This window comes from Engystomops pustulosus, chromosome 4, assembly GCF_040894005.1.
Source record: "Engystomops pustulosus chromosome 4, aEngPut4.maternal, whole genome shotgun sequence".
NCBI lineage: Eukaryota > Metazoa > Chordata > Amphibia > Anura > Leptodactylidae > Engystomops > Engystomops pustulosus.
Genome location: NC_092414.1, coordinates 218,600,172 through 218,614,688, shown reverse-complemented (window position 1 = coordinate 218,614,688; position 14,517 = coordinate 218,600,172). Strand labels below are relative to the sequence as shown.

At 46.7% G+C, this 14,517-nt stretch overlaps 1 protein-coding gene across 3 annotated transcripts in view; it reads right to left on the bottom strand.

The window, feature by feature from the left end:
• LOC140128358 (NACHT, LRR and PYD domains-containing protein 12-like) overlaps positions 1–8,105 on the bottom strand; it is a 118,429-nt gene extending 110,324 nt beyond the window's left edge. For all 3 annotated transcript variants that reach the window (XM_072149996.1, XM_072149998.1, XM_072149999.1), the window contains exons 1-2: positions 7,966–8,105; positions 1,605–1,763 (exon numbers count right to left, since the gene is read on the bottom strand). The gene's annotated coding sequence lies outside the window, so the exon portion shown is untranslated. The remainder of the gene's footprint in view (positions 1–1,604; positions 1,764–7,965) is intronic.
• Positions 8,106–14,517: the final 6,412 nt, after the last annotated feature.

Below are 14,517 nucleotides of genomic sequence, written 5' to 3'. Positions count from 1 at the left end.
TTGCACAAGCTCATCGAAATTGGACAGTAGAAGATTGGAAAAACGTTGCCTGGTCTGATGAGTCTCGATTTCTCCTGCGACATTCGGATGGTAGGGTCAGAATTTGGCGTCAACAACATGAAAGCATGGATCCCTCCTGCCTTGTATCAGCGGTTCAGGCTGGTGGTGGTGGTGTCATGGATCCATCCTGCCTTGTATCAGCGGCTCAGGCTGGTGGTGGTGGTGTCATGGATCCATCCTGCCTTGTATCAGCGGGTCAGGCTGGTGGTGGTGGTGTCATGGATCCATCCTGCCTTGTATCAGCGGCTCAGGCTGGTGGTGGTGGTGTCATGGATCCATCCTGCCTTGTATCAGCGGCTCAGGCTGGTGGTGGTGGTGTCATGGATCCATCCTGCCTTGTATCAGCGGCTCAGGCTGGTGCTGGTGGTGTCATGGATCCATCCTGCCTTGTATCAGCGGCTCAGGCTGGTGGTGCTGGTGTCATGGATCCATCCTGCCTTGTATCAGCGGCTCAGGCTGGTGCTGGTGGTGTCATGGATCCATCCTGCCTTGTATCAGCGGCTCAGGCTGGTGGTGGTGGTGTCATGGATCCATCCTGCCTTGTATCAGCGGCTCAGGCTGGTGGTGGTGGTGCCATGGATCCATCCTGCCTTGTATCAGCGGCTCAGGCTGGTGGTGGTGGTGTCATGGATCCATCCTGCCTTGTATCAGCGGCTCAGGCTGGTGGTGGTGGTGTCATGGATCCATCCTGCCTTGTATCAGCGGGTCAGGCTGGTGGCGGTGGTGTCATGGATCCATCCTGCCTTGTATCAGCGGCTCAGGCTGGTGGTGCTGGTGTCATGGATCCATCCTGCCTTATATCAGCGGTTCAGGCTGGTGCTGGTGGTGTCATGGTGTGGGGAATATTTGCCTACCTGAGTATTGTTGCTGCCCATGTCCATCCCTTTATGAGCACAATGTACCCTGTAACATCTGATGGCTACTTTCTGCAGGATAATGCGCCATGTCATAAAGCTGGAATCATCTCAGACTGGTTTCTTGAACATGACAATGAGGTCACTGGACACAAATGGCTCCACAGTCACCAGATCTCAATCCAATAGAGCATCTTTGGGATGTGGTGGAACGGGAGATTCGCATCATGGATGTGCAGCCGACAAATCTGCGGCAACTGTGTGATGCCATCATGTCAATATGGAGCAAAATCTCTGAGGAGCTTCCAGCACCTTGTTGTATCTATGCCACGAAGAATTGAGGCAGTTCTGAAGGCAAAAGGGGGTCCAACCCGTTACTAGCATGGTGCACCTAATAAAGTGGCCGGTGAGTGTATATATGTATTTGTGTATATATGTGTGTATATGTATATGTGTATATGTTTGTGTGTATTTATATATGTGTGTGTGTGTATATATGTATGTGTGTATATGTATATATGTATTTGTGTATATGTGTGTGTGTATATGTATATATGTGTGTGTTTTGATTGTGCTTGTGTAATTATATGTGTGATTACAGGACCATTCACTCTGGCTGCAACTTTGTATTTTTTACCCCCCCATTGAACAGCATTGTTAGACTGGCATCGCATCCACATCACTACTCACTGTTATCACTAGTGTTTCTCTAGTCCTGCGGGACAGTCCCAGTTTCTGCATCCGACAACTGGTTACAGAGGGAGGTGGCAGGTCATTGCTCCGGTGCCTCTGCTGTGCCATGTGATGATGCCGCCTTCCCTGCTACATATAGCAGAAGGAGAGAAGCTGCTGCAGGGGAATGAAGAAAGGTGAGTACTTGTGTTTATTATCTTACTGTTGTGGAGCAATATGAAGAGGAGCTGCTGGGTGCCAGGGTGTATGATGGGGAACTGCTGGGGGGCACCATGAGAGGGGGAGCTGCCGGTGGGGGACACAATAAGAGGAGAGGGAGCTGCTGGGGGACAAAGTAGGAGGTTGTGTTGCTGGGGCAGGCACCATAAGAGGGGGAGATGCAGAGTGTGGGAGCAAAATAAGAGAGGGAACTATTGGGGGGCACTATAGAAGGGTGAACTGCTGGTGGTGGGCACTGCAAGAGAGGGATCTGCGGGGGCAAAATAACAGGGGAGCTGTAGTGTGGGGGGCACAATAGGATGTGGTGCTGCCTGTTGGCACACTAAATAGGGGGTACAATAAGTGGGTGAGCTACTGGTAAGGGCACAATATGAGAGGGAGCTGCTGGGGGGCTTTAATACTATATGAAGGGGAGCTGGGGACAGAATATCAGAGGGGCTACAATGTGACAGTAAACTGGGGGACACAATGCAACAGGGAGGTGGAGGCAGTTAGGGGGTAATTATACTGTGTTGGGTAAAGGATGGGGCAAAGAGTGTGGCTTAGGGGAGAAGAGTGCTGGATACATATATACTGGGGTAAGAGTGCTGCATGACCCTATATAATGGGAGAAGAGTGCTGGGTACATATATACAGGGGGAAGATAGCTAGGTACATATATACAGGGAGGTGGAGGCAGTTAGAGGGTAATTATACTGTGTTGGGTAAGGGATGGGGCAAAGAGTGTGGCTTAGGGGAGAAAAATTTACACGCTGCCTGTTTTGTCCCTATACTACTACTACTAATAATAATAATAATAATCTCCTCCAAAAGTTGGTAGGTGTGTATTTGGACCAGAAGCAGTTAACTGGAAATGGACAGCGGCATACCGATCATGGTGACAGAGTGTGCGACCACGACAGGGTCCAGGAATGGAAGGGTCCCGCAGCCTGACAGCAGGTCCATGACAGGGGAAGGTAATCAACTGAATTGTGTAAGACAGGCTTACAATTGATTATCAGAGGGCACAGCACTGGGGGCAATGTGTTGGAGATCTATATCCTGGGGAACAGGGTGCCTGGTACATATATACTAGGGAGAAGTGCTGGGTACATATAAACTGGGGGAAGTGGGGCACAGTATATAGCTATGACAGGGGGCACAGTATACAGCTTTCACAGGGGGCACAGTATAAAGCTATTACAGGGGGCACAGTATATAGCTATGACAGGGGGCACAGTATACAGCTTTCACAGGGGGCACAGTATAAAGCTATTACAGGGGGCACAGTATATAGCTATCACAGGGGGCACAGTATAAAGCTATTACAGGGGGCACAGTATATAGCTTTCACAGGGGGCACAGTATACAGCTATCACAGGGGGCACAGTATAAAGCTATTACAGGGGGCACAGTATATAGCTATTACAGGGGGACAGTATATAGCTATTACAGGGGGCACAGTATACAGCTATTACAGGGGGCACAGTATACAGCTTTCACAGGGGGCACAGTATATAGCTATTACAGGGGGCACAGTATACAGCTATCACAGGGGGCACAGTATATAGCTATCACAGGGGGCACAGTATACAGCTATTACAGGGGGCACAGTATACAGCTATCACGGGGGGCACAGTATATAGCTATTACAGGGGGCACAGTATACAGCTATCACAGGGGGCACAGTATATAGCTATCACAGGGGGCACAGTATACAGCTATTACAGGGGGCACAGTATACAGCTATTACAGGGGGCACAGTATACAGCTTTCACAGGGGGCACAGTATATAGCTATTACAGGGGGCACAGTATATAGCTATTACAGGGGCACAGTATACAGCTATCACAGGGGTCACAGTATATAGCTATTACAGGGGGCACAGTATATAGCTATCACAGGGGGCACAGTATATAGCTATCACAGGGGGCACAGTATATAGCTATTACAGGGGGCACAGTATATAGCTATCACAGGGGGCACAATATATAGCTATCACAGGGGGCACAGTATATAGCTTATACAGGAGGCACAGTATATAGCTATCACGGGGGGCAAAGTATATAGCTATCACAGGGGGCACAGTATACAGCTATCACAGGGGCACAGTATATTGCTATTACAGGGGGCACAGTATACAGCTATTACAGGGGGCACAGTATATAGCTATTACAGGGGGCACAGTATATAGCTATCACAGGGGGCACAGTATACAGCTATCACAGGGGCACAGTATATAGCTATTACAGGGGGCACAGTATACAGCTATTACAGGGGGCACAGTATACAGCTATTACAAGGGGCACAGTATACAGCTATCACGGGGGGGGGGGGCACAGTATATAGCTATCACAGGGGGCACAGTATATAGCTATTACAGGGGGCACAGCATACAGCTATCACGGGGGGCACAGTATATAGCTATTACAGGGGGCAGAGTATATAGCTATTACAGGGGGCACAGTATACAGCTATCACGGGGGGGACAGTATATAGCTATTACAGGGGGCACAGTATACAGCTTTCACAGGGGGCACAGTATATAGCTATTACAGGGGGACAGTATATAGCTATTACAGGGGGCACAGTATACAGCTATTACAGGGGGCACAGTATACAGCTTTCACAGGGGGCACAGTATATAGCTATTACAGGGGGCACAGTATACAGCTATCACAGGGGGCACAGTATATAGCTATCACAGGGGGCACAGTATACAGCTATTACAGGGGGCACAGTATACAGCTATCACGGGGGGCACAGTATATAGCTATTACAGGGGGCACAGTATACAGCTATCACAGGGGGCACAGTATATAGCTATCACAGGGGGCACAGTATACAGCTATTACAGGGGGCACAGTATACAGCTATTACAGGGGGCACAGTATATAGCTATTACAGGGGGCACAGTATATAGCTATTACAGGGGCACAGTATACAGCTATCACAGGGGTCACAGTATATAGCTATTACAGGGGGCACAGTATATAGCTATTACAGGGGGCACAGTATATAGCTATCACAGGGGGCACAGTATATAGCTATCACAGGGGGCACAGTATATAGCTATTACAGGGGGCACAGTATATAGCTATCACAGGGGGCACAATATATAGCTATCACAGGGGGCACAGTATATAGCTTATACAGGGGGCACAGTATACAGCTATCACGGGGGGGACAGTATACAGCTATCACAGGGGGCACAGTATATAGCTTATACAGGAGGCACAGTATATAGCTATCACAGGGGGCACAGTATATAGCTATCACAGGGGGCACAGTATATAGCTTATACAGGAGGCACAGTATATAGCTATCACGGGGGGCAAAGTATATAGCTATCACAGGGGGCACAGTATACAGCTATCACAGGGGCACAGTATATAGCTATTACAGGGGGCACAGTATACAGCTATTACAGGGGGCACAGTATATAGCTATTACAGGGGGCACAGTATATAGCTATCACAGGGGGCACAGTATACAGCTATCACAGGGGCACAGTATATAGCTATTACAGGGGGCACAGTATACAGCTATTACAGGGGGCACAGTATACAGCTATTACAAGGGGCACAGTATACAGCTATCACGGGGGGGGGGGCATAGTATATAGCTATCACAGGGGGCACAGTATATAGCTATTACAGGGGGCACAGCATACAGCTATCACGGGGGGCACAGTATATAGCTATTACAGGGGGCAGAGTATATAGCTATTACAGGGGGCACAGTATACAGCTATCACGGGGGGGACAGTATATAGCTATTACAGGGGGCACAGTATACAGCTATCATGGGGGGCACAGTATATAGCTATTACAGGGGGCACAGTATACAGCTATTACAGGGGGCACAGTATATAGCTATCACAGGGGGCACAATATATAGCTATCACAGGGGGCACAGTATATAGCTTATACAGGGGGCACAGTATACAGCTATCACGGGGGGGACAGTATACAGCTATCACAGGGGGCACAGTATATAGCTTATACAGGAGGCACAGTATATAGCTATCACAGGGGGCACAGTATATAGCTATCACAGGGGGCACAGTATATAGCTTATACAGGAGGCACAGTATATAGCTATCACGGGGGGCAAAGTATATAGCTATCACAGGGGGCACAGTATACAGCTATCACAGGGGCACAGTATATAGCTATTACAGGGGGCACAGTATACAGCTATTACAGGGGGCACAGTATATAGCTATTACAGGGGGCACAGTATATAGCTATCACAGGGGGCACAGTATACAGCTATCACAGGGGCACAGTATATAGCTATTACAGGGGGCACAGTATACAGCTATTACAGGGGGCACAGTATACAGCTATTACAAGGGGCACAGTATACAGCTATCACGGGGGGGGGGGCACAGTATATAGCTATCACAGGGGGCACAGTATATAGCTATTACAGGGGGCACAGCATACAGCTATCACGGGGGGCACAGTATATAGCTATTACAGGGGGCAGAGTATATAGCTATTACAGGGGGCACAGTATACAGCTATCACGGGGGGGACAGTATATAGCTATTACAGGGGGCACAGTATACAGCTATCATGGGGGGCACAGTATATAGCTATTACAGGGGGCACAGTATACAGCTATCACGGGGGGGACAGTATATAGCTATTACAGGGGGCACAGTATATAGCTTATACAGGAGGCACAGTATACAGCTATTACAGGGGGCACAGTATACAGCTATCACGGGGGGGACAGTATATAGCTATTACAGGGGACACAGTATATAGCTATTACAGGGGGCACAGTATATAGCTATTACAGGGGGCACAGTATATAGCTATTACAGGGGGCACCGTATACAGCTATCACAGGGGGCACAGTATATAGCTTATACAGGAGGCACAGTATATAGCTATTACAGGGGGCACAGTATATAGCTTACACAGGAGGCACAGTATATAGCTATTACAGGGGGACAGTATATAGCTTATACAGGAGGCACAGTATATAGCTATTACAGGGGGCACAGTATATAGCTTACACAGGGGGCACAGTATATAGCTATTACAGGGGGACAGTATATAGCTATTACAGGGGGCACAGTATATAGCTATCACAGGGGGCACAGTATACAGCTATCACGGGGGGCACAGTATACAGCTATCACGGGGGGCACAGTATACAGCTATCACGGGGGGCACAGTATATAGCCATGACAGGGGGCACAGTATTTAGCTATCACAGGGGGCACAGTATATAGCTATTACAGGGGGCACAGTATATAGCTATTACAGGGGGCACCGTATCTCTTTATATTTATTACAGGGGCACAGTGTGAATTAATAAGGGGGGACTTCATTTAATCAATTATAGGGTTCTGTATACATGTAAATTATTGAGCTCTGCACATATGTAAAATCATTTGGGACACTGTATATATGTATATAGGGACCTCTGTTTCTGTATGAAGCTTGGTTCTAGTGCTGTACTGATGTATTAGACCCCATGCTGGTGCTGTATTTATGTACTGGTGAAGTATCTATGTAAATCACTATTGTAATATTTCATGGCAGACACAATGTTATAATATACATTTATAATAAAGGTAACTTCTAAGCAATATCTAGTGGCTTGTGCTGATATTTAGTAATAAATATAAACGTATAAAAAAGCAAAAAATCTAATGAATAAAATCTCCTGAAAAGTTTCCTTGATTCACACTTTCAGTAACGTGTCGCTCCGTGTCCTGTTACTCTCCAGTACAGGCGGTCCCCTACTTAAGAACACTCGAGTTACATACGACCCCTAGTTACAAACGGACCTCTGGATGTTGGTAATTTATTGCACTTTAGTCCTAGGCTACAATAATCAGCTGTAACAGTTATCACAGGCGTCTGTAATGAAGCTTTAGTGTTAATCCTGGTTCTTATGACAACCCAACATTTTTAAAATCCAATTGTCACAGAGACCAAAAAAGTTCTGTCTGGAGTTACAATGATAAAATATACAGTTCCGACTTACATACAAATTCAACTTAAGAACAAACCTACAGACCCTATCTTGTATGTAACCCGGGGACCGCCTGTATCTGGAGGTTTGTGTCTTCTCAAGATGAGAGGAAGTCAGAGAGGAAGAGGGAAGAGAGAAGAGAGGAGAGAGAAGATCTCACCGTGCACACAGTAGCGTCGCTGACAATCCCCGGTAGATCCGGTGCCCGGTCTGTCCCCACTCAGTGTCTCGCCCCGGAATCTCCTCCACCACTTCTCATCTCTGTAACATGTGCGGAGTTTACTAAAGGACGGAATTTACTTTCACTTTCTCGTGCACTTCCTTCCTTCCTTCTACAGACAAAGAATGCGACGAGCCCAGACGTAAGAGACCAGGCAGCAGTTATCTCACATCTGCAAGAGACGTGGGGCCTCCTGGGGGCTGACTGTAGTAGGAGCATACCCCCATACCCGCCCTCTATACTCCTACTCACAGTATATACAGACACATACAGTATATACACATCAAATCTGCACACATACTATACTGTAGATAAGCATTGTATACACATCTATAGTATATATACATTGTATACATACAGTATATACACAGCACAGATCATATATATGTACATGCATACAGCCTATAATGTACACAAATACAACTATATATATATATACAGCATAAACACACACACACAGAACCTACAGACATATACACACATACAGCATAAACATACACTAAGCTTATTCACACTACATGCACACATACATTATATACAGACACATACAGTATACACACAGCATAAACATAAATACACACATACAGCATATACACACACATAGATGTATACACTCATACACACATAGATGTATACAGTCATACACACATATATGTATACACTCATACACACGCATATATGTATACACTCATACACACATATATGTATACACTCATACACGCATATATGTATACACTCATACACACATATATGTATACACTCATACACACATATATGTATACACTCATACACACATAGATGTATACACTCATACACACACATAGATGTATACACTCATACACACATAGATGTATACACTCATACACACACATAGATGTATACACTCATACACACATAGATGTATACACTCATATACACACATAGATGTATACACTTATATACACACATAGATGTATACACTCATATACACACATAGATGTATACACTCATATACACACATCGATGTATACACTCATACACACATAGATGTATACACTCATACACACATAGATGTATACACTCATACACACATAGATGTATACACTCATACACACATCTATATATACACTCATACACACATATATGTATACACTCATACACACACATAGATGTATACACTCATACACACATAGATGTATACACTCATACACACATATATGTATACACTCATACACACATATATGTATACACTCATACACACATATATGTATACACTCATACACACATATATGTATACACTCATACACACATATATGTATACACTCATACACACACATATATGTATACACTCACACACACACACATGCATATACTTAGTCAGGCAGTCTTCTTATCCCTTGGTCTTATAGCTGCTGATCACACAAGGTAAGTAGATGTTAGTAAGTAGCGGTGAGGGATCCCTAGTCTTGCCCCCCCCCCCTTTCTGACACATCTTTCCTGAGCTCGTGGCGCAGCTGTGTACTTAGGAAGATGTGCACTTTATATACACAGTACAATACAATACAATGTACAGCTCTATACATTCTTTAGTGTGGTGGGTCAGGTGGCCGGGCTTCCTATGGCTGCTACCCCAGTTGTTGCACCCCTGCACACTAGTCAGGGTGACTGATCACATGACACCTGAGGATCCTCCCTTACACTGCTCCCCCATTTCTGGACAGATTTGTATTTCTTCCCCTTTTTTACACATTTATTCAGGTTTTTAATGGTCTACCTACAGAGGCTTTGGTGGATAATACCAGTCCCCCCCCCCAGCAGCTTTAACGCCCCCGGACTTGAAGCTGGTACCTATCATGGGTGTTACCTCTTTAAATGGCTAAACCCCAGGCGCGGCCACTTTCTGCACGATCGTGGATGGCACAGAGAGGGGGTTTAAAATTTTAACGGGTACACTCATCACTACCAAGAGAATAGGTTTGCCCAATACGCATCAGATTTCTTTTCTCATGATGCTCATATCAACAAAGTAATTTTGATCGAAAGTTCCAGGAAGAACCTCTTTATAGGATTTACCATAGGTTGGAAACAGTTAAGGTTGAATCACAGTAGTTGGATACAGTCTAGGACATCTCAGTGGTTGGATACAGTCTAGGACATCTCAGTGGTTGGATACAGTCAAGGACACCTCAGTGGTTGGATACAGTCAAGGACACCTCAGTGGTTGGATACAGTCAAGGACACCTCAGTGGTGGGATACAGTCTAGGAGACGTCAGTGGTGGGATACAGTCTAGGACACCTCAGTGTTGGGATACAGTCTAGGAGAAATCAGTGGTGGGATACAGTCTAGGAGACATCAGTGGTGGGATACAGTCTAGGACACCTCAGTGGTGGGATACAGTCAAGGACATATCAGTGGTTGGATACAGTCTAGGAGACATCAGTGGTTGGATACAGTCTAGGAGACATCAGTGGTTGGATACAGTCTAGGAGACATCAGTGGTGGGATACAGTCTAGGAGACATCAGTGGTGGGATACAGTCAAGGACATATCAGTGGTTGGATACAGTCTAGGACACATCAGTGGTTGGAGACAGTCCAGGAGACATCAGTGGTGGGATACAGTCCAGGAGATATCAGTGGTGGGATACAGTCTAGGACACCTCAGTGGTGGGATACAGTCTAGGAGACATCAGTGGTGGGATACAGTCTAGGAGACATCAGTGGTAGGATACAGTCTAGGACACCTCAGTGCTGGATACAGTCTAGGAGACATTTCAGTGGTTAGATACAGTCTAGGAGACATCAGTGGTTGGATACAGTCAAGGACATCTCAGTGGTTAGATACAGTCTAGGACACCTCAGTGGTTGGAGACAGCCTAGGAGACATCAGTGGTGGGATACAGTCTAGGAGACATCAGTGGTAGGATACAGTCTAGGGCACCTCAGTGGTGGGATACAGTATGGGACACATCAGTGGTTGGATACGGTCTAGGACACATCAGTGGTGGGATACAGTCTAGGAGACATCAGTGGTGGGATACAGTCTAGGACACCTCAGTGGTGGGATACAGTCTAGGACACCTCAGTGGTGGGATACAGTCTAGGAGACATCAGTGGTGGGATACAGTCTTGGAGACATCAGTGGATGGATACAGTCTAGGAGACATCAGTGGTGGGATACAGTCTAGGAGACATCAGTAGTGGGATACAGTCTAGGAGACATCAGTGGTGGGATACAGTCTAGGAGACATCAGTGGTGGGATACAGTCTAGGAGACATCAGTGGTGGGATACAGTCTAGGAGACATCAGTGGTGGGATACAGTCTAGGACACATATTTGGTGGGATACAGTCTAGGAGACATCAGTGGTGGGATACAGTCTAGTAGACATCAGCGGTGGATACAGTCTAGGACACCTCAGTGGTGGGATACAGTCCAAGAGACACCAGTGGTTGGATACAGTCTAGGACACCTCAGTGGTTGGATACAGTCTAGGACACCTCAGTGGTGGGATACAGTCTAGGAGACATCAGTGGTGGGATACAGTCTAGGAGACATCAGTGGTGGGATACAGTCAAGGAGACATCAGTGGTGGGATACAGTCTAGGAGACATCAGTGGTGGGATACAGTCTAGGAGACATCAGTGGTGGGATACAGTCTAGGAGACATCAGTGGTGGGATACAGTCTAGGAGACATCAGTGGTTGGATACAGTCTAGGACACATCAGTGGTGGGATACAGTCTAGGAGACATCAGTGGTGGGATACAGTCTAGGAGACATCAGTGGTTGGATACAGTCTAGGAGACATCAGTGGTGGGATACAGTCTAGGAGACATCAGTGGTGGGATACAGTCTAGGAGACATATTTGGTGGGATACAGTCTAGGAGACATCAGTGGTGGGATACAGTCTAGTAGACATCAGCGGTGGATACAGTCTAGGACACCTCAGTGGTTGGAGACAGCCTAGGAGACATCAGTGGTGGGATACAGTCTAGGAGACATCAGTGGTAGGATACAGTCTAGGGCACCTCAGTGGTGGGATACAGTATGGGACACATCAGTGGTTGGATACGGTCTAGGACACATCAGTGGTGGGATACAGTCTAGGAGACATCAGTGGTGGGATACAGTCTAGGACACCTCAGTGGTGGGATACAGTCTAGGACACCTCAGTGGTGGGATACAGTCTAGGAGACATCAGTGGTGGGATACAGTCTTGGAGACATCAGTGGATGGATACAGTCTAGGAGACATCAGTGGTGGGATACAGTCTAGGAGACATCAGTAGTGGGATACAGTCTAGGAGACATCAGTGGTGGGATACAGTCTAGGAGACATCAGTGGTGGGATACAGTCTAGGAGACATCAGTGGTGGGATACAGTCTAGGACACATATTTGGTGGGATACAGTCTAGGAGACATCAGTGGTGGGATACAGTCTAGTAGACATCAGCGGTGGATACAGTCTAAGACACCTCAGTGGTGGGATACAGTCCAAGAGACACCAGTGGTTGGATACAGTCTAGGACACCTCAGTGGTTGGATACAGTCTAGGACACCTCAGTGGTGGGATACAGTCTAGGAGACATCAGTGGTGGGATACAGTCTAGGAGACATCAGTGGTGGGATACAGTCAAGGAGACATCAGTGGTGGGATACAGTCTAGGAGACATCAGTGGTGGGATACAGTCTAGGAGACATCAGTGGTGGGATACAGTCTAGGAGACATCAGTGGTGGGATACAGTCTAGGAGACATCAGTGGTTGGATACAGTCTAGGACACATCAGTGGTGGGATACAGTCTAGGAGACATCAGTGGTGGGATACAGTCTAGGAGACATCAGTGGTTGGATACAGTCTAGGAGACATCAGTGGTGGGATACAGTCTAGGAGACATCAGTGGTGGGATACAGTCTAGGAGACATATTTGGTGGGATACAGTCTAGGAGACATCAGTGGTGGGATACAGTCTAGTAGACATCAGCGGTGGATACAGTCTAGGACACCTCAGTGGTGGGATACAGTCCAAGAGACACCAGTGGTTGGATACTGTCTAGGAGACACCAGTGGTTGGATATGGTCTAGGAGACATCAGTGGTTGGATACAGTCTAGGAGGCATCAGTGGTTGGATACAGTCTAGGAGACATCAGTGGTTGGATACAGTCTAGGACACATCAGTGGTGGGATACAGTCTAGGACATCTCAGGGGTTGGAGACAGTCTAGGAGACATCAGTGGTTGGAGACAGTCAAGAACACCTCAGTAGTTGGATACAGTCTAGGACACCTCAGTGGTGGGATAAATCTTAATATATTTTGTACTTTCCTCTTCTAAACAGTTTGATACCAGGGAAAAGCAATATTTCAATACTAAAAAATGTGAGCTGAAATGTTATTGTAAGGCAGGAAGTGATTAGGACTACGAGTGGTCGAACACTTCCAAGTCACCTCCGGCTTGTGTCATTGTGTCCACACCCAGGACTGATTGAGCCGTGGCCGTGGTCTTAGTGTGAAGAGAGGAGATAGAGCTGTCTACCTCTCCTTAGTTGTACTGGCATCTATGAACCATATTACTTATCCCTGGTGGTGGTTTAGATGCTGCTATAGAACAATCTCTTTCTTGCACACCAAGAGCCGGAGATGTTGGTGCTTGAGCAAGGACCTCGATGCAGTACGGAGGATCTGGATTACTGACTGGGTGCATGGACCTGAGAGCTCAGCGGGGTCTCTGCTCACATGAGACTGCACAGCGCCGTGCTCACCTCTGTTTGGCTGTCAGTAAGCTGACCAGGTACACACCCATAGAATTTCAGTATTGTTTTTGGTATCGAGTAGTTTTGATAGCCCAACGGATTAAGGCTAATGACCGCTCAGAGGTGGCGGCAGTCAGGACAGGGTGTGGCCCCTTTAATTGAAGGTTGCTTTTCCCTCTCTCATCTTCATGTATGAGAGGGACATGGGCTGGGGGTGGGGCTAGTAACGTGGGCGGTACAGAAGATGGTCAGATGCCTGAGTACTCTGTACGGCAGAGAATCGCCCATCGGTTTTCCCTCCCTCCTTTTATATCGTTTTTTTGTATATTTTTGTCACGGTGGGTGTTTTTTTCAGGGGTTACACTGCCCAACATACCCTTACATACGGCAGGCATACAGGGGGGTACCTCATGGTATATTAAGTGGAAGGGTTAATAGTGTGTATATATTCAAGTAAAGAAATGGTGAAATTATTAACGGTTTCAATAAAGCTGTGTCCGACCCCGAGTCGCCCCACAATGGTGAAGTAACGGTTTTCTGTGCGGTTATCTATGTTTGGACGATGCCATATTAAAGGGGCCGATCCGGCTCCGGGTCAGTAAGTGATTATTATTTCAACAGTCTCATAATATCAGCAGCAAATAAAAAATTCTGCTATTATAACACATCTAGTTGTTGTATGTGGTCTAAGTAGATGTATGAGCGCTGCGGGCACTGCTGCTGTGCCTTTATGGGTGGGGGGCACCCTGTCAGTGCT